Below are 19,489 nucleotides of genomic sequence, written 5' to 3'. Positions count from 1 at the left end.
TTCTAAAACTTCATACCAGAAGAAAAAATATTCTGGAAATTATATAATTAAATCTCAGAAAACGACAAAAAATAAATAATATGTAATACATTTTTTTAAACAAATTAATGTTTTGAAAAACCGTTTATATAAATAAATTGTTTTTGAAAAAGCACACAATTTTGATTTAAACAGCTTTTTCTTACACTAACTTAATTAACTAATAATTAATGAGATATAGAAGAAAATATTTGTGCTTAACCCCCAAACTTTGAAGGTGGTTTTCATCTCGTAAATATGGACGATTGATGGATACAAAAAAAATGTTTCAAATATTTTTCGAAGAACTATGTTATACGTGAATTTCATTGAAATCGGCGTGTTACATTTAGATGATGTCCTTTACTAATATATTATAATAATAGCAGTCGAGAAGTAAAAATGAGAGAGCTTACGGTCGAATATTGAAATATCCGATTCTGAGTTGTTAAAACAGGCTACGTTTATTTACTTAAGGATCAAGTGGTGCTGTATGGCAGTGATTATCGCATTAACTAACTTTGCATATAAACAACACATATTGCTTATTATACGGTGCAATTTGTTTACATATTACAAAATACATTGGTGGCTTAACCGAGGCACCGGTCAAATTTGGCAACCTTCCCCTACCTGAGAGTCAGCTTAAAACCCTTATTGAAATTAAAGATTCAGTTTCTTCAAGAAATCGAAGAATTCAAAATTGAGTTCTGTACACCAGAACAGAAGGGTAGCTCTTGCGAATTATTGATGAAGATCGATACGTAACCATAATTGGCCGCGAAATCACGCAACACGTGAAGACCAATCGGGAAGGTTGTAAGGAAGTGCCGCGGAGCAAGAACCTGTCAAGAGCAGCAGCATCGGCCTTCTTCTTGTGAGGGACACCGGCAAAGCTACACGTGCAGTAAAAGCTTTCTTTCTTCTCCCCGTGATTCCGGATTTTAGAATATCTTGCACGCTTACTGCACGTCGTAAGATTCCTGGTGGTCGCCTAAGGCAATCTGGCAGAAGGAAGCGATTTCGCGTACGGATTATCTACGGTCTGCAAGTAGAGGTGACATACGAGGTTATGTTATCGGGAGATTTTTGCAAGCGGGAATATCTTTGGCCTGCGGGTCACGACAAATCGTACCCACGGCCACGCGTGGCCGTCTTATCTTAGAAAGCTAAGACTGTGCGTCCCAGCTTCGTCGCGATGCGCCAAAGAATTTTACGAGTAACGAGTACCGAGTACCTCACCTGCGATCATGCGGTATAATAAATACACAGTGTAAAAAACGTGTAGATCAGCTTCGCACGACCTCGACCACGGCTTAGCTGAACGAGTTAGATTGTAATACTGTGTGAAGAAATGAATCACTTTTGTTTTTTTGCTCTTTTGAAAAATAGTAAAAAGAACTTAGGGTCAGTTTGACTCTCAGGTAGAGATATATATATAAAACGCTAAATTTAGGCACTTACATACAGTCTTATACAAGTTATACCCTCTGTATATGTCCTGTTTTATCATACATCGAATGCGATCAAAGAGGGGTATATTTAGAAATATAATGTTCCAATTAATTTCAAAATATTCAAGAGGCTGATTTACCAATGTAGTTTATTCAAAGTAAACCGTGTCATAAAATGTGTAATAAAACGAATTTTACAACTAATATTTGTAGCTGAAATATTCAGTTAAACTTTAACAATAATTTGTACATCATTTAAAATAATCATTATTGCCTACTGTATTTCTTACGAAGATACATAATGTTTTCTTCAATCCGCCGTCTTCTTATTACATAAATTTGTGACATGTACCTTTTTTCTGCTAGAACTCTTAAATCTAAACATTCAACTTTACTTCTGCACACTACAGATTCCGCGATGCTGTAGCTCCAATGGAAAATAAGGATCTTATTTGACTGAGATACACATCTACACTATCAGATAACAAGATATCACACTTATTGTATAGATTGACAAATGTAGTTTTACCGGTCATTTTTGTCAACTGTTGTTAATTTTTGACAACTTATCAATTGTTTTATTTCTGCACTCTCATAGATAAAGTATTTGCTACACTGTAGAACATCTACGAAGGAGTAGAAATAAAACAATTGATAAGGTATCAATAATTGATAACAATCAACAAGACTCGCAAAACTAGATTTGTTAAACTGTATCTTGAATTCTCTATGTTATAATTAAGATAACATGCAAGTTGTGAGTGGTATGTAAATATTACTTCGTATAAACACGTAAAAGTAACTTATTGTTAGTTTGACATGATTTCAATAAATGTCTTGTGAGAAAATACAAAGAAAGAAATGGTAGGAACAAAATGATAACACGTTTGCTTTAGAAATGGAATAAATGATAGAATTTATTTGATTAACTATTGATTAGATTGTTACTGAAGTTCATCTTTAATGTCCTATTGAAGCGTCTTCATTTTTCTTGAAATTGTTACTGCTGGATGACCAACCAAATAAGCACAGCTAGTCACTCCTGTTTTCACTTTCTATATCAAAATACTAATTCGTCAGGCTTACTTATACCAACTAAGGACCCTTGTCATCCTCCCTCTATCATACTCAATAGTCTGTATAAGAGCGTATCCTTAGACATTCTTGAATATTACACTAGACTATATTATACCCTACTCTAGCTCTCAGATCAAACTCAGACTCATCTATACCACAGTCGTATACGCCAGTTGCACTTACTACGTGTTGTCACATCGATTAGCTTAATATTTAGTTCTAACCGGTGTTCTAAATAGAAACGTTACCGACTTGTATTGTAAAGTATAATCGGTCTAAGTTAGTTTCTCACCCGGGCTTCCAACACTACTATCTTTATGCCCTTCTTTACGCAGCTCGCAACTGATATAACTTAACTACAATATTTGTAGTTCCCTAGAATGAAAAAACAGGTTCCACGTATTCTCTAACATTCTATTTGAATAAATTTTTGTTCAACTTGAATGTTTTTGTGAAATAGTGTATTGTAATAGTGCAGGGTATACCTGATATGGTTGCCTAGTTGTTAGTATCGCACGAGAGGGAGTTAGTCGCGCCGAAGCGGCAACATATGCTGCACTCGTTTTCAACGGAGCGTTAACTTCAACGAATTTTGATAGAGCCAAACTTTAAATATCCGTATTTTCTAAAAGCTGTTCATAAAGAGAACAAATGGGGTTATATTCACATTATTTTAAATTTTTAAATTCGCGTCCACTACAAAAAACTGCATTTGTTTAAAACAATTACAAAAAACAATAGCCAAAAACAATGTTTTCTGAAGGAGATAATTTTTATTTAGTACTTTAATGTTTTCGCTATAAGAACGCACAAGTTGATTCTTATGCGTTTATTAGTTCAGGAGATATGAATATTTGAAATAAAGTTAGTATTCCACTTCAAGCAACTGAAAAATTATAATTTAAAAATTTTTCAAAAATACTTTAAGATATGTTTAAACATCACTACAGATTACAACATATTCGAAGAGTGACCGATTTCGCATGGAATGACCCACGCAAGCGAATGTAATTATTTATTTTTTTACAAGCGTCACAATTCACGCATAAAATATAAGGGACTTACACCACTATCGAAAGTAACGTGAAACTGCCGCGGATAAGTATGAAAGTGACATCTTTATGTCACTGAAATATAAATCGATACAATATAAAATAAGTGAAAATCTCAATATTTTTGCTTTTTAGATTTCTACCATTTTCATAATAACTGGCATATATGATGTTTGTTTACACTGTTTATAGTGCTGTCCGGATAGAAAATTGAGGTTTTGTTACAAGCAAAATCCCCCTTATTTTAATTATAGTTCGTTGAGATGACGACAGCTACAAGCCATCAATTTCGCTTGATACTGTGTGGCGGCGCGGCTGCGCGGCAGTGCCTTTATTACAGAAGACAAATTAGGATATTTTTCTCTCACTCTACGACACTTGCATTCTTTATTTGCTTTTAAATGGATGAAACACGTTCCGATTTCATTCATTCTCACTCATTCTATTCATTGAATCTTCTTGCTCGATTCATACAGAGTGTAAACAATATATGAAGCAATATTTTAAAGGGTAGTAGAAAAGCTCAAAAAGAATACAAAATATCCCATAAAAGAAAGTTCGATCTGCTTTCATTTTACAGTAATAATACCTTAAAGTTAACATGACTATTTTGCAGTAATCCGAGATTTATTTAAAAATTCGAGATCCATTTCTACGAACATCAGCAAAATTTATTAAAACTATTTTGTTCTATTAGTATTATTGCATATATCTGTAAAATTATAGAATCTTCTTACTGTTAAATTTAGCACATAATCGTATTAACTTCGAAACATTATTGCCGCAGAATGGAGGCAGATCCGTCATTATGTAATAGAACACTTTGCCTTCTGTTTGAGCTCTCTCATTATTATTTAAAATATTGGTATGTGTAATATTTACACTCTCTATATGAACAACATATATAGTGTCGGCCATATACTTAAGAACAATTAACAAAATTAAGTAGTATTTATTATGTGTTTATACATGATACAAATATACTAAAATAAATTATATTTTTTACAAGCTAACTCTATACATACTCAAATACCAATATAGTTTCCGTTAACTTATTATAATTACGAAGTTCTTATATTTTTGTATGTAAGTGTCCAATTTTTTGCGGGCACGATCTATAAGATCTAAATATCTATACTTTTACAAATTTCTTAGATTTATCATTATAACATATCAATATTTAGTAGGTACACTCTTCTTTCTAATTACTGCAGCACGCCTCCGCAGTAGAACCAATCAATCGAGCACATCTATCAGGAGGTATCAAATTCCAGGCTTCTTGTATAAAACTGTATAATTCATTAACTGTAACTGTATAACTCGGCTTTTTCTCCTTTACACGTTTATCAACATCAATCCACAGCATTTCGATCGGATTGAGGTCCGGTGATTGTGCTGACCATTTCATTTCTCGAATGTTATTGTTGCTTAAAAATGTCTTTACTACTCTTACTGAATGGTTTGGATCATTATCTACTTGATAAAACCCTTTTTCTGGCATATAGCGTTCTATGAATGGAAGCAATACATTTTTTACAATATCTAAATACACGTATGTGTCTACAATTCTTCCCGTTATTCGATTAATAGGGCCTGTTCCTTCTACTGTCATGGACCCACATACAAGTACCGATCCACCACCACCTTTTATAGTCGATTTTATGCAATTCTTGCGAAATTTTTCTCTTTTCCGATGTCTGACGAATATCTTACCATTAAATCCAAATCGATTAAATTTCTATTCTTCGATAAAAATTATTCAGGACCATTGCTGAGACGACGAGTTTAAATGCTCTTTTGCGAACGCAATTCTAGCCTAATGATTTTTTTTAGAAATGAGTGGCTCCTTCCTGACAACTCGTCCATATAACTCAAATTCATTCAGTCTTCGCCGAACAGCTCTCACTCTTATTTTTTCATGAAAATGGTCTGATACTTTCTTGTGGATTACAATAGCAGTCTTGAACCTATCCGCTTTAAGTAAACGATGAATCCTGCGATCAGTTCTTTGGCCAGTTTTTCGGGGTCTCGCTTTCTGTTGTCTGATGTTCCATAAAGTTTAATGTGTTCTCTTGCTTGATAGCAAGCTCTGACAGATATTTCTAGGTTTACAGAAATCTGCTGAAATGACATTGCATCTTTTCGAACCTGCTGCACTAGCCATCGTTGTTCTGGAGTAATATTCTGTCTTTTACTCATTGTATTACTATTCCAAATTACTGGACTACTCACTGTACTATTGCAAATCATCTAACTGTCAACTTTGTTTACATTGCATAACCGTTCTGCAACTGCATAACCACAGCGTTCTTAAGTAGTCCACCACAAAACCGATACATTGTATAAAACAATTTACAAAATATTTCTTTTCTTAGAATATTGTAAAAACTCTACTATAGACTTGTACATTATGGTTTAAAATTCTGAGAAATAAATTGTTCATACTATTATTTAGGTCACTTAGAAATATATAGGGTTTTAAAGCTAAAATATGAAATGTTCTTAAGTATATGGTCGCCACTGTATGTAGGTAGTCATTACCTGTAAGAAAACTAACTATTCAGCCCTGTTCGTTTTTTTTTTCGTTTTCCATTTATTTTCATTTTCAATTGTTCTACTATTTTCTAGTTTTATTTCTAGTCATATGTTTTCATTCAGTAATCTTAGGCCAGTTATGTTTACACTGTCTTAAAGTCAAATACTATTTAATCTAAAGTCAAATCCTATTTGTAAAACCCAAGGTGACCTTGATTTTGTCATGAAAACAATTTTCGAAATTTTTTTACTGATATCTATTGTACACTCCATACCTTGCAACTTTTGTTCTCAACTCTTTCTTGTCAAGTGGCTGCAAGTGGGTGAAACCTCGCGTTTGAGGTAACACCCTATATGTTTCAAACTACCACTTCAGAAAATATAAAATAGTAAATAACTAACAAAATAAGTATTATCTGATATACCCATTTGAAGTTTCGCACAGAATCCAAAAGGACTTCAAAACGACGTGCATTAACGAAAGAAGCACGTTTCATTTGTCTTACGAACAAGAACATATTTGCCCCCAATGTAATTCCAAATATCACGTTCAGTTTTCCTTCGCAAAGAAAAGTACATTCGTATGATTTATGGCTATGTGCCATAAAATGTCTAAATGTAATCTTTTTCGTGGCAAAATGGTGAAATACATTACTTGTTGTGGCGAAGCTGAAGCATGCTACTATTTCTAAGAAGATATGAAATGTACAATTCTTCTTCGTAGATAGTCGAGATAGGCTACTTTTCATAAGACAAATGAGACGTGCTAGCTTTCTTAACGTAAGTCTAAATAATTTGGTAGTTATACAATTGAAAACGAATGAACGAAGATCTGACAATTACGTGTTTCAAAGATGAAAAACATTCTATTTATTTTTGTCCTTGAAACATTTTTCAAATGTTTCCTCGAGGTCTTTTTCAGATGGCTGTACATACCATAAATCTATAAACCTTAGTCTTTATATTAGTCTTCCAACTAAAATGTTATGAACGTGAATTCATGGAACGGTGTAACACTCCCTTAAACACTATACACTCATATACCTACTTATAGCAACAACCTGTAGCAAGTAAACTTTTCTCTTCACATCATTACATCTCTTTGACAATTCAAATTGTTAAAGAAACACAGAAAGTTCGATTAGTCTTTCGAATATTTGACACATACTAAGGACATCAGAAACGCCAGAATAAATATTTTGATCATCCAGTAATAAGTAAAAAATTGGTATTAGTCAACATTAGGACATGTAACGATGTGTTTTTGTAAAAATGTTTCTATTTTTTCAAATATTTAACATGAATTCGGAAATAGTTTAACATGATATATATTATTAAAACCTGAAGATTCTCTAAGACATACTTTTCATTTGGTAGAAGAAAATGTATTAGACATATCAATTTTCGCCAGTTCCTATGCATATAACAGAAATCTCGTGTATCGTAATTATTTCAAATTCCTAATTTTCATTAATTTTAAAATTTGTATCTCTTTTAAAAACCCGTGGCTGTAGAATATTAAACAGTAAAAATTACGCTTTCAGATTAATTTAACTTCATTACACCTGCTCAAGTAGTCGAGCAAATATGATGCCTTGAACGACAAATGACCGCCTTCGTAGTACTCAAATTTCCGGTCGATATATTTCTACACGCGGCTAAACTCACGATATCGAAGTATACGTACGATACGAAGTATATATAAATATTTTTTTGTGAAATCTTGTAATTAGTTGCAAGAAACATTTCAGAAAATAGCATACGTATAAATTGACCAATGAAGAAATCGACGTCTTTGTATTTCGAATCAGTACACAATGAAAAATGTACCTATCGGATGTTTCAATTTTAAAAGAAGCACTAAATTAATGACACCAGATCTGTAAACATGTTGCAATTAAGTCTTAGATAGACAGATTCGATGTTATTATTACACATCCTTTGCAATCTTGTTCTTCATGCGATATGCATCGATAAGATCGAAATTGTACCCACTATAAGTATAATTGCATTGGTAGTGAACTGGTTATATCCTTTCTGATTCTTCTCGCTTGTCAATATTTAGTTGCTTTTCGTTTAACAAGAATAATACAACTTACCTTCTCTGTAGATAGAAAAAGACTAAATATGATGTAATTTAAAGGCAATTCCAGCAGTAATTCAAACTTCAAAGATAATTTTATTATTATCAACTTAAAAATAACTAATTTAAGTAATATGTAAAATACGAGAAGTTCTACTGCAAACTATTGTAAACACAACGATGTATTTATTTAGATTTAGGCATTTATAAGTTTTGTTATGTTTCGTCGCCTCGTGTTTGTTTTTAATTACATTGTTCTGAACAAAATATTAATTTAATTTTTCCGTTATCAAAAGCATCAAGTGTCAGTTGTAGATTATAGGGTATTTATTTAGACTTACGTGGGTATTTATTTAGACTTTAATTGCTTACCCTGAACCCCATACACGGCTTAAGCTTAATTTTTTATACATATATAGTGAGATATCTAGTATAAACATGGTAGTTTTCATTTCATAATTCTTAACCGTTTCCCGTGAGATTGCGTTTTTTTAAAAAAAAAAGTCAAATCACTCCGTTTTATCTAACCGGTAGAATAAAACGGAATACTTATTTAAATCACTATAAATTAATATAAGTTAATGTAAAAATCTTCCATTTTTGTTTGTAAATGATTTATACACAAATTGTATAAGAACTAGTGTAGTTTGTTATTATAAAAAAGTAATAACGGATGTCTTAACAACTTAAAGAAGGAACGCAAACATTAAACTTTATTTTATCTTGTATTTTCCTAATAATTTTTTGTAGTGGATTTTGTTAATTATTTTTTTAGTTTGTATAAGTCAACTAATACTAGTAGTAGCGAATATTTCACACACTATCATATTGCTGTCAACATGTTTACATGTGTAAGATGCTACAAAGTTTTAGGGCTGGGTTCTGAAAAGTTAAACTTTCAAGAAGATAATTTTATTCCTTTCCAGTCTTCAATAGTTTTTGGAATACACTATACTTTTTCAGTGATGTCAAAGTATTGTCCCTTCAATCGGGATTCCACATTCTGCACGCAATATTTTAAGTTTCTCTTGCAGTTTTACCCGCTTAAAAATAAAATTTGATAGCTACTCGTTGTTTGATGTTAGTTGATTTAATTCTCGAAAAAATGACTACTTCGAAACGCACGTGGTTACACATATGAAACTTGCCACAAATCTCAGTTCAGACATTTTATTAATTAGTTGAAATAACAACCACTAAAAGTTTCAAATAGTATCTTGAGAAAAAATCAGTCCTACAATTTTGAAGATACGTCGTGTACAAAAGTAGCCTAAGTAAAATCAACGCAATACCAAATAAGTAAGTGATAAATTCAGAAATCTAAAATTTAAAAGTTTGACTTACCATTAGACGACTTTCATAATTACTGGCTTATTCTTTATCTGAATACCTAAAAATCTGTCAAAAATGTTATTTCTTAATAAATCTACAAAATTTGGACGGAGTTTCCTGACAAATATGCTATAATGTTTCTCGAATTACGTAGACTTAAGATAGTTTTGTCTTTCTTCCTTAACCGTCTCCTAATCAGTAAATTTGATGCGGCATTGCACTGGAGATCACCACTAGTTGACGGGACAATTATAGCGACAATTTACGAGACAGAATCCTAACATCATGGGACACCACGTACGTTAAATGGGGCACGTTAATGTCTCCTGGCACCAAATGAGGAAAAACCGGTAGTGTGGATCGTACGATCGTGTCATAAGTCGATTTTCAAAGCAAAGCAGCGACCGAAAAGAAACGTCATTACTGAAGGCACGTACTTATTCTAGAAATATGGCCTCATGTCGACGATGAACGAGCTACCGTCGATAGAGTTTGCAAACCGGTCACGTTTAACTCATTTTTCAGAGTTCGCAGCTACCTAGTTGCCTATACATTGTACTTAAAGAGCAGAAACACTTCCGTTTTGTTTAAATCGGAACATAAATGACAAACGGATGAACGTACACTCTGACTGAAACTCATAATGGTGTATTAGAGTACTGTCAAGGTATTAAGCAGGAACTTGAATAAAAGTAATTAATGGTTTTTCCGTAAGAATTGACAAGTTATGCAGTTTACTTTTCCGTTACGTATAAACGTGTACCATTATAATTTTTGATTAACAAATATTTGACTTTATAAAATGGGCATGACAGGATGTAATAATATAGCAAAGAAGATAACCTGTATACAATGTACACATACTAGATCAAATATGAGCAGACAATTTTACAAACTGTTGTAGAGGTTTGTCAAATATTTTCATACTTCCTAATAGTAAAAGAAAATTATAAGAGCAATTGATATAATTACCTTACTATAATGAAAGATCTATAGTAAAAAGACGTAAATATTACAAAGAAAGGAAACTACGCTGTGCATCTGTAGCGCTAATTATGCTTTTATTCTTTAATTTTTAAAAAAATTTTAAATTAGCAAGCCTGTTCAGAGTATAAACAAAAATTAATGGTCGTGGCTTTCAGAGGTGAACCTACACTTCGGGATCGGTGAACATTTGCACAAAAAACCCGTTCACAAAATTGTTTATTGCATTGAAAATTAATGTTAATTCTTTTTATTATGTAATCGCATTCAGATCGTTTAGTAGAGAAAATGTTTCAAAGGAACCATGTATCCTAAATGACCCGTTTAGTCAAGAAAAGTTGTTACAGAGTTGGCACCGGTTTGACTGTGTAAAATCACACGTAGGAGCATGAGTCTATGACTGCTCTGGTACGCGGCAACATCTACCCTGAATGTGAGGTCCAGTATAGTGATGTGCGTACCCCAATAGAGGAGGCCTCGCACAGTGCATTGACCTAAAAGCCCAATTCGAGTAATTTTTCTTCCTTTCCAATACTTTCAATGTAATATAGTAAAATTAACAATCATGAACTATAGGATTATATACATGGTGTCCCAACATTGGTGGAACATAGTTAAATGCACGCGTAATCAGTGAATATTTAGTAGCTGACCTTCTCAACAACAAAACCTCAAATGAAAAAAATGTGTCCTTTATTTTCGATCAGTTTTTTCATGTAAAATCACCACCTCCCTGGTTGTACTACATATGCTGGGACATCCTGTATAATGATAGTATATTTATTTCCCAATTTGATGTTTAAACCTTCTATTTCCTTGATTCAACATATATGTTTTCACCAAAAAAAAAACTCGATTTTCGACAGAAATTTACACTTTTTACTCATTTTAAAAACTTTTAAAATTGCCACTAAAAAATTTCCTTCTTGAATATAAATACACGAGCAAAAATGTTTTTTGAAAAAACGTTTTTCATAAAAGATATTTGAATTTAAAGTTGTCACCTAATTTTTGTTCACTCTGTATATGTAGCATAATATGACAGTTATTATTCAAAATACTATTAATAATGGTGCAGTACTATTTGTTTATTAGTACTTGATCGTTAATTTCATGTGCCGAAAGATGAAACAACAAGGAGATAGAAAATTTAAACATCGAATTGGTAAGTAAATACATTATCATTATATACCATCCTATAGTTCACGATTGTTAATGTTGCCATATCACATTGAAAGTATTGGAAAAAAAGAAAAGTTACACGAATTGGGCTTATTAGATCAATGTACCTTGCTAGGCCTCCTGTACTGGGGTATGCACACCACTATGCTAGGCCTCACATTCAGAGTAGATGTTGCCGCGTGCCAAAGTAGTGATAAGCTTAACAGCGTCGGTGGCGTAGAAGTAAAAAGTAGTGATAGGCTTATGCTCCTATGTGTGATCTTACACAGTCAAAGCGATGTCAAATCTTTAACAACTTTTCCTGACTAATCGGTTCATTTACGACATATAGTTTTTTTCAAACATTTTCTCTGCTAAACGATTTGAATACGATTACATAATAAAAAAAATTAACATTAATTTTCAATGCTACAAACAATTTTGTGGACGAGTTTTTTGTGCAAATGTCCAGCAATCCAGAGATGTAGGTTCACCTTTGAAAGCCACGATCATTAATTTCTTTACACCTTGTACAATCTAGAACATACAGGAGCTTTTTAAATTCAAACATTAGACGCCTATTAAATAAGAAAGTCATTTGGATGTACAGTGCCTGTTTAATGAAGTAGAACTAAATTGAAAGATCTTACTTTTTTAACTACAATAGTCGGTATATCGTAAATGGATATTTGTTCCTGGTTACCCAAACTTAGTCCCAAATTCACAGATAATCATATGTATGTAGTAATTCGTTTGTTACTAAACTGCGGATTTTTATGCAAATGAATAACCTAATAGGTAATATGTATATTTATGGAACCTGCACAGAAATTTTGTTGCCATTAGAAGATTTTAAAAATATGTTTTACATAAGTGCGTATATCCTGCATAACTGCATAGATTTTGCATATTCATGCATATTCTACTGAAAATTTGTCATTGATTTAATTAAATTATCAAGGAAGTATAAGCAAGATAGGCGGACGTATTAGATTAAACAGCGACGATCGAATTAATCCTCTATTTACGTACAACGAGAGGCAAAACGAAAATAACATTATACACAGACGGCTAAATTTCCGTAGTTTTATTAGGTTGGCGGTATCATTACAACTTCGTATGATTCACATCGATTGACGTTAAATATACACAGTGTCCATTACTCACTAAAAGTAAAATACTTGCTACGAAAATTAAAAATGCCTAAATCAAAATGCAGCAGAAGTGTAGCGGTAACGCAGTGGCTTGCTCCTGTTAATGATAATTATATTGTTGCGGAAGAAGAAATGGTATTTTGTGGAGCATGTAATAAGGAGATTAAATACGCCAGAAAATCACAAATTAGAAGCTGTGCACAAAAGTAATGTAAAAGAGTGTAAGAAAATTTTTGCTACTACAAGCCATGATGGTTCACAGGGTGATACCAGTTCATCAAGAAAAAATAATTTTTAGAGTAGAATAGAAACGTGTCAAACTATGGTGGTGATAAATGCCTCAGTAATAAGCTGTGGAGGGATTTCTTAATCAAGGAATCGAGTCAAGGTATTCAAGAGGAATTTACGTTACATAAAAATTATTTGGAAGATTGTTACAATTTGGCTATCCAAAAAATTCGAGAGAATATTGGCGACAATCACGTTTGGATATCCGTGAATGAGACTACAGATGCTACTGGTCGTTATATTGCAAATTTAATTACTGGAAAGCTCTGTGGAACTGAAAAAACTGAACCTTTAGCTTCATAGCAAAAACCAGAAACAAACCATGCTATTGCTAGATTTGTCAATTCAGCAGTGAGAATATTATAGCCAAATGGAGGCGAAGACAAAATCTTATTGTTTGTCACGGATGTAGCAGCGTATATGTTGAAAGCCGGAACTACTTGAAAATATTTTATCCAAATATGCTGTATATTACTTGTATCATACATGGATTGAACAGGATACTGAGGAACTTCGGCTGCAATTCTCTGCCGTTAATAAATTGATATCCAGTGTGAAAAAGGTGTTCTTAAAAGCTCCACTACGCGTGGAGACTTATAAAAATAAATTCAAAGATATTCTTTTGCCACCAGAACCCGTAATAACAAGATGGGGAAGCTGACTGCAAGCAGCCTCTTTTTATGCAACTCACTTACAAGGGATAAAAGACTTCGTATAGTCGTTCAACGAAAAAGAAGCATGGTCAATCAAATCTGTGGGCTTACCTCTAAAAGAATCTAGTAATTTAGTAAATACAATAATGGAAAGTTTGAAAAATGCATCTGTTGGGCAAAATGGCTGTGGGCAAAAAATTGAACACAAGATTGAAGCTGAACGCTCTTTTTCAGCATACAAATTAATTTTAACAGAAAAGAGGCATTAATTTGCAACAGACAATATAGAAAAAACAATTTTAGTATCTTGTAATTTAAATTACAATAAATAAGACAATGACATGATTAATATTTTGTAAATGTGTAAAATTATTTTGTACGTATTCCTCATATTTATTTTGCATATTTTGACATATTATACTTGTATAAAGATCCGCAGTCTATTTATTACCATCTGCTTTTAAAGCATTTGACACTTACCATAAGTAATTATTAATTACTTAATGATGATTTCTAGATACTATGAATACTTATGTCGATCTTTCAATCGCTTCAATCAATCTCCCTGTAAATGTTACAACCTATACATGATTTAACTAAAGTGAGTACTCTTTCGGTTGGTATGTAAGTACTTTAATGTGTATTAGATCTACTTTTATGAAAGACTCAATTAGACACAAATATTGATCTAAGGAAACTACTCACTGTGCTACCAGTGATACATTAAACTATCAAGGATAAGTCTACTAGTCTTCGTACAATGGTAAGCTTCATATAAATCTCGACGTTTGATATAATATGTACATTTGTGTTATTTAATTTCTACTTCTATTATGTTTATTACGAAAACAGCTTCATTATTTTTTTAGAGATTGATACCTAGGATTGTCATAAACAAAATGATATAAGAACTGAGACTTAAAAATTAAGTAGGGCACTAGGTATAAAAGGACTTTCGAATTTGAAATGCAGAAGAACTTTAATCAGACACTAACACTCTACTATTATTTGAGTGTTCTGTAACTTATCTTAAGAATCAGATTGTATTATTTAAGAATTCAATTGTAATAATAAAAGGTTCAAAGAAATATAATTTTTTGAAAAGCCGTATTGTAAGCTCAAGAGATGTCACAAGTTTTTTAATATCCATGTTACGTTTTCTAACCTTTCAACTTGTGACTTACACCAAATAAACAACGTTACCGTAGCTGCTTATAAAGCCGAAGGATTAAACATGTCGAGCTAATGCTTTTAATACAATAACGCCAAAGCTTCTACTAAAATTTGTACACATATACTATTAACATCTTGATTATTAAAGAAATTAATAAACAATACTACGTAAATGTATATCTGGATAATAAATTGCGACTAGTGAGATACTACTTTAGTGCATTGATCTTACGATTAGATTGCATCTCCAGGAAGAAATTCTTTCATTCCGCGTATTGAAACATTCGTGGCGCGTGGTAGACGGAGAGGGGAGAGACGGAGAGACGAAGGAGACATTGAAAGAAAGGAGAGAAAGGAGCGTCTCCTATCTTCTCGCGGCACAGTTCAACTGCGAAGGTCGGTCAATGGCCAACACCGACTAACAGCCTCTAAAGTGGGGGAAGAAAGATTAAACGGGAAGAAAAGGAGAGCGAAGAGAGAAAAAGGGAGCAGAAGAGGAAGAAAGGGCGTCGTAACGTAGATGGTACCAGAATATCATTACGTTCAATTGCTATACGTCGACGTCCAGCGACCAGATGGTACATGTCAATGCACGTGCGTCCGGAGAAAAAAGGATTGACACTGACTATTAGTCCGGCTACTGTAACAAGATTATTCAAGTTCGCGTCAACAACACCAACCACGGTGGATTCCTCATCGTTTGGAACGCGGAAATTTCTTCGCCATGACAAAACATTACCGACCAACGAGTTTGCTGATATCTACACTATAGTAACTACTGCTCCCTACTCGATACTGTTCCGTGATCGAAACGATCGAGTGAATGTACCTATGTTCTGAAAAGGGAAATTCTTTTTCTATATTTTTCTCTAAAAATAATAAAATGCAATAGCAAAAACGTATAGATTTCCAATGGCAATAAAAAATCATTTCAAATTCTCATTGGAAGAAAAAAAATCGTAAGCAACCAACTGAGAATGGGATGTACTACTAATTCTAAGATTGTATAGTAGCATGTTTGTATTACTACTATGAGTTGTAATTAAAATTGGAAGGCAATTCTATCACCGAGAGAATGGTCAATATATAACAATACGACTTTATAATAAAGTTGAATTATTTGATAAATTGATTAATGTGGGTATATTGCATCGATTATAATTATTAAGTACTTGAAGGGTGTATTCCCATTTGAAAGCAACGACTTTAGGTGATTTTTAGAATAAACAATTATTATATGTATATTTACAAACCAAAAGTCTTTAATCTTTTTCACATGTTTAGTCAGTTTTCAAGGTAATACAGTGTTATTTTCATGCAATTATCTTTATTATTATTCAAGCTCCTACATGTTTCTCGCACTGTATCATTTTGAATAATTGTCATGATATCTCAAGAAAGAATTGAGGAATTTTCTTCAAATTTTATACGCATCGTAAATAATATTCCTTTATCATGTAAACTAAGATTGTCAATATCTATAATAGTTTTTTAGTCACCTGAAGAAGTAACGAATTTTATAACTTTTTACCTTATGTGACTGTCATTTTATCAACAAAAATCTATTTGTTTCGTGCTAGTACAGACGGTAGCGACTGCTATAGATTAAAATCGTTCAATTTTTTATTTCGGATAAATACAATGACGGAAATCATACTTTATTTACTCGGTCAACCTATCAAATATCATAGACAACCATTTAAAATAACACACTGCTGAAAACATGCAATTATTTAAATAATAATAAACATAATAATATTTATATTTAACTGTATTATGTCGAAACGTAATCAATTATTCCTATAAGACAAGGAGTCAAATAAGAAAGCTAAATAATTTTCTAGTATGTACATTAATACTAATTGAAGGTGTATATAGCATTCAATATTTGCTGATCATTGAGAAAGTATTTCTTTTAAATAGACCTATTAGAACGTTAGGTTATCCCAGATATTATTACTTTTAAAGTTATTTTATCTGTAAAAAAAGGTTAATACGATCCTATGTAATCATTTGTGTTTTAATAATTGCTTTTCAATATTTCTGTAAAAAGTTCCTGCTAATTTATGAATTACTTTAATTTTATTGAATTCCATGTGGAGAAAAGTATCTATCACTTAGGTATTTCTTACGTATCATCCTACTATTTGCAGTATACACTTTATACAGGAATACGTCTAAACAATGAAGTTTTAATTACCTGTATGGATACAACTAGCACATGCAATAAAAGCATTTAATAGTATCTTGTATTTATATAAAGCATATTTCGCATATTATAATGCTGCCACAACATACTGAGGATTTTCTACATGCGTCTGACGCAGCAGTCTGCGTCTCTGCGGCCACCGCACACATCGTAAAACAATGAAAAAACAAATGCGGTAGATCACATGTGTATTAAAAGTCGCCGTGTGTGTTTAGACACAGCGCAGGCCACAGCTCACAGCGTCAGACGCGTATGGGAATCCCGTCCAACAGTTTTATTCGACAAAAATAATTTCATTTTATCACGTATTCAAAAGCAAACCAAGTTACTTCTTGAATCATTTTTAGTGATTATATAAAGAGACATATTGGGATGTAAGTAGATATATTGTATGAATATGCATGTAATTACCGACACGTACATACTTTCATTGAATAAAAGTTGAAGAAAAAATGTAAACTGATGCGCTTCGTAATGATTACAACCAACCCTGACGCAGATTATCTAACGTATTAATTTTCAAGCCTATCTGGGCGACTGAGATTAAGTAAATACGAAGAAGTCATACTAATCTATAATTTCCACAAACAGTTACAATCATTATCCCTATTTCGAGAATGAAACATAGTTGTATAATTATTGCATATAGAGGCATTTATGACTATTTGCACATAACAGTTACTATTGCAGCTATCTAACTTTAGTAACAGGATTTAGTATCTCACATAGGTTATTAAACGTGTTCAAGACGTGTCTTTATCATTTCTTTTCCTATTACGATCTGCAAGACGAATTGCTTTAAGATCTTTCGTTGGAAATTGCAACAAACGAACCTGCAGACATTAATCAATTATTTTTTGCTAGTTATCGAGTTGTACTCACTCAAGTAATACTGGTTCCTGAGTTCCGCATTCAAATAAATTTTCCTGAATGTCTTTTTCTTCTTCTTCTTTCGTTTCTTACACCGTGTTAACATACCTTCATGTTGCCTGGAAGCAAAAAGATTTGATAATGTAATTTATTAGATGAGGAATATTATTTATAATCGTCAAGGGATAACTATAATCGATACTTAAATACTGACAATCGTCTATTCTTTACAATGTCACAATAAAACCTTTAAGAATATAGAAGAAATATGTAAAATGTCAACCAATGGATAAGTAATGACTTAGTTAACAATTGCAAATATGAAATAAAACAATTGGAATAACAAACTAATATACACAGGGTAGTATAATACACACAAAAAAGCATCCAAAATATATTAATCATCCCAAAAAAGTATTCAAAAAATATTAAATAGCTACCAAAAAGCATCCACAGGATACTAATAAAACCCCTAAAAGTACATTTAAAAAATATTAAACCAAAGAAATAAAACCCAAAAATATTAAACTTCAATAAAATATAATAAAGAAACACCCCAAACAATATTTGTTACCATTTGATGCGAAGAAAGTATTGAAATCAAAAGTAGTTGTCCAGTCTGTACATTATGCCCCACAACACGTTAATTAGAAACTCATGATAAAACATTAATATTTTTAATGGATTCACAAATAACGGATACATGCGAAAACTAGAAATATTAAACTTAAAGTGTACTTGGTAGGCGCATTTTATCAAAATCGGACTTGTGGCGTTATGTATAGTGTAGTCGGTAGTATACAAATAACGACATTATTTGAAACATTCTTTGAATATACATTTTATAACCTAAAACTTTATCTGTGAAAGTCACATATTTTTAGAGCTTAATATGGTTTGGATAATTATTTGGGGGGCTTCTGATATTATTTAGAGATTTAATGCTTGTTATTTATTTTTATGTATTAATATTTTTTGGCGGACTTCATATTTTTGGGGTTTATATATTTCTTCAGTTATATTTGTTACACCAATTTCGCATGTATATGATCTTGATTAAAGGAACTCGCCAAGTACATACACTTTAGGTTTAATTTTTCTGATTTTCACACGTATCCGTTATTTGTAATTCCATTCAAAATATTAATGTTTTATCGTCATTTTCTAATTAACGTGTTGTAAAGCACAACGTATAATCAGGGCAACTACTTTTGATTTCAGTATTTTTTTCGAGTCAAATGGTAATCAACAGTTTTTGGGGTGTTTATTATACTTTTTGAGTTTTTTATTTTATTTTTGTGGATTAATATCTTTGAAGGTACTTTTGAAGGGTTCATTAATATCTTTTGGATGCTGTTTCGGAGGGATTAATTTTTTGAAGATTTTCTGTGGGATTAATATCTTCTGGATGTTTCTTTTGATGAATTAATTTTTTTGGAAATTTTT

General features: G+C 32.2%; 1 long non-coding RNA gene across 1 annotated transcript in view; it reads right to left on the bottom strand.

Annotated features, from left to right (window-relative positions):
• Window positions 1-19,489, bottom strand: part of LOC143179412 (uncharacterized) — a 187,904-nt gene that overhangs the window by 80,220 nt on the left and 88,195 nt on the right. The window contains exon 2 of the long non-coding RNA XR_013001966.1: window positions 18,056-18,162. This is a non-coding gene — a long non-coding RNA (uncharacterized LOC143179412). The remainder of the gene's footprint in view (window positions 1-18,055; window positions 18,163-19,489) is intronic.

The sequence above is a fragment of the Calliopsis andreniformis genome, chromosome 1, assembly GCF_051401765.1.
Source record: "Calliopsis andreniformis isolate RMS-2024a chromosome 1, iyCalAndr_principal, whole genome shotgun sequence".
In the NCBI taxonomy this organism is placed as follows: domain Eukaryota; kingdom Metazoa; phylum Arthropoda; class Insecta; order Hymenoptera; family Andrenidae; genus Calliopsis; species Calliopsis andreniformis.
The sequence above is the reverse complement of the archived record's forward strand: the minus strand, read 5'-3'. Positions and strand labels throughout refer to the sequence as shown.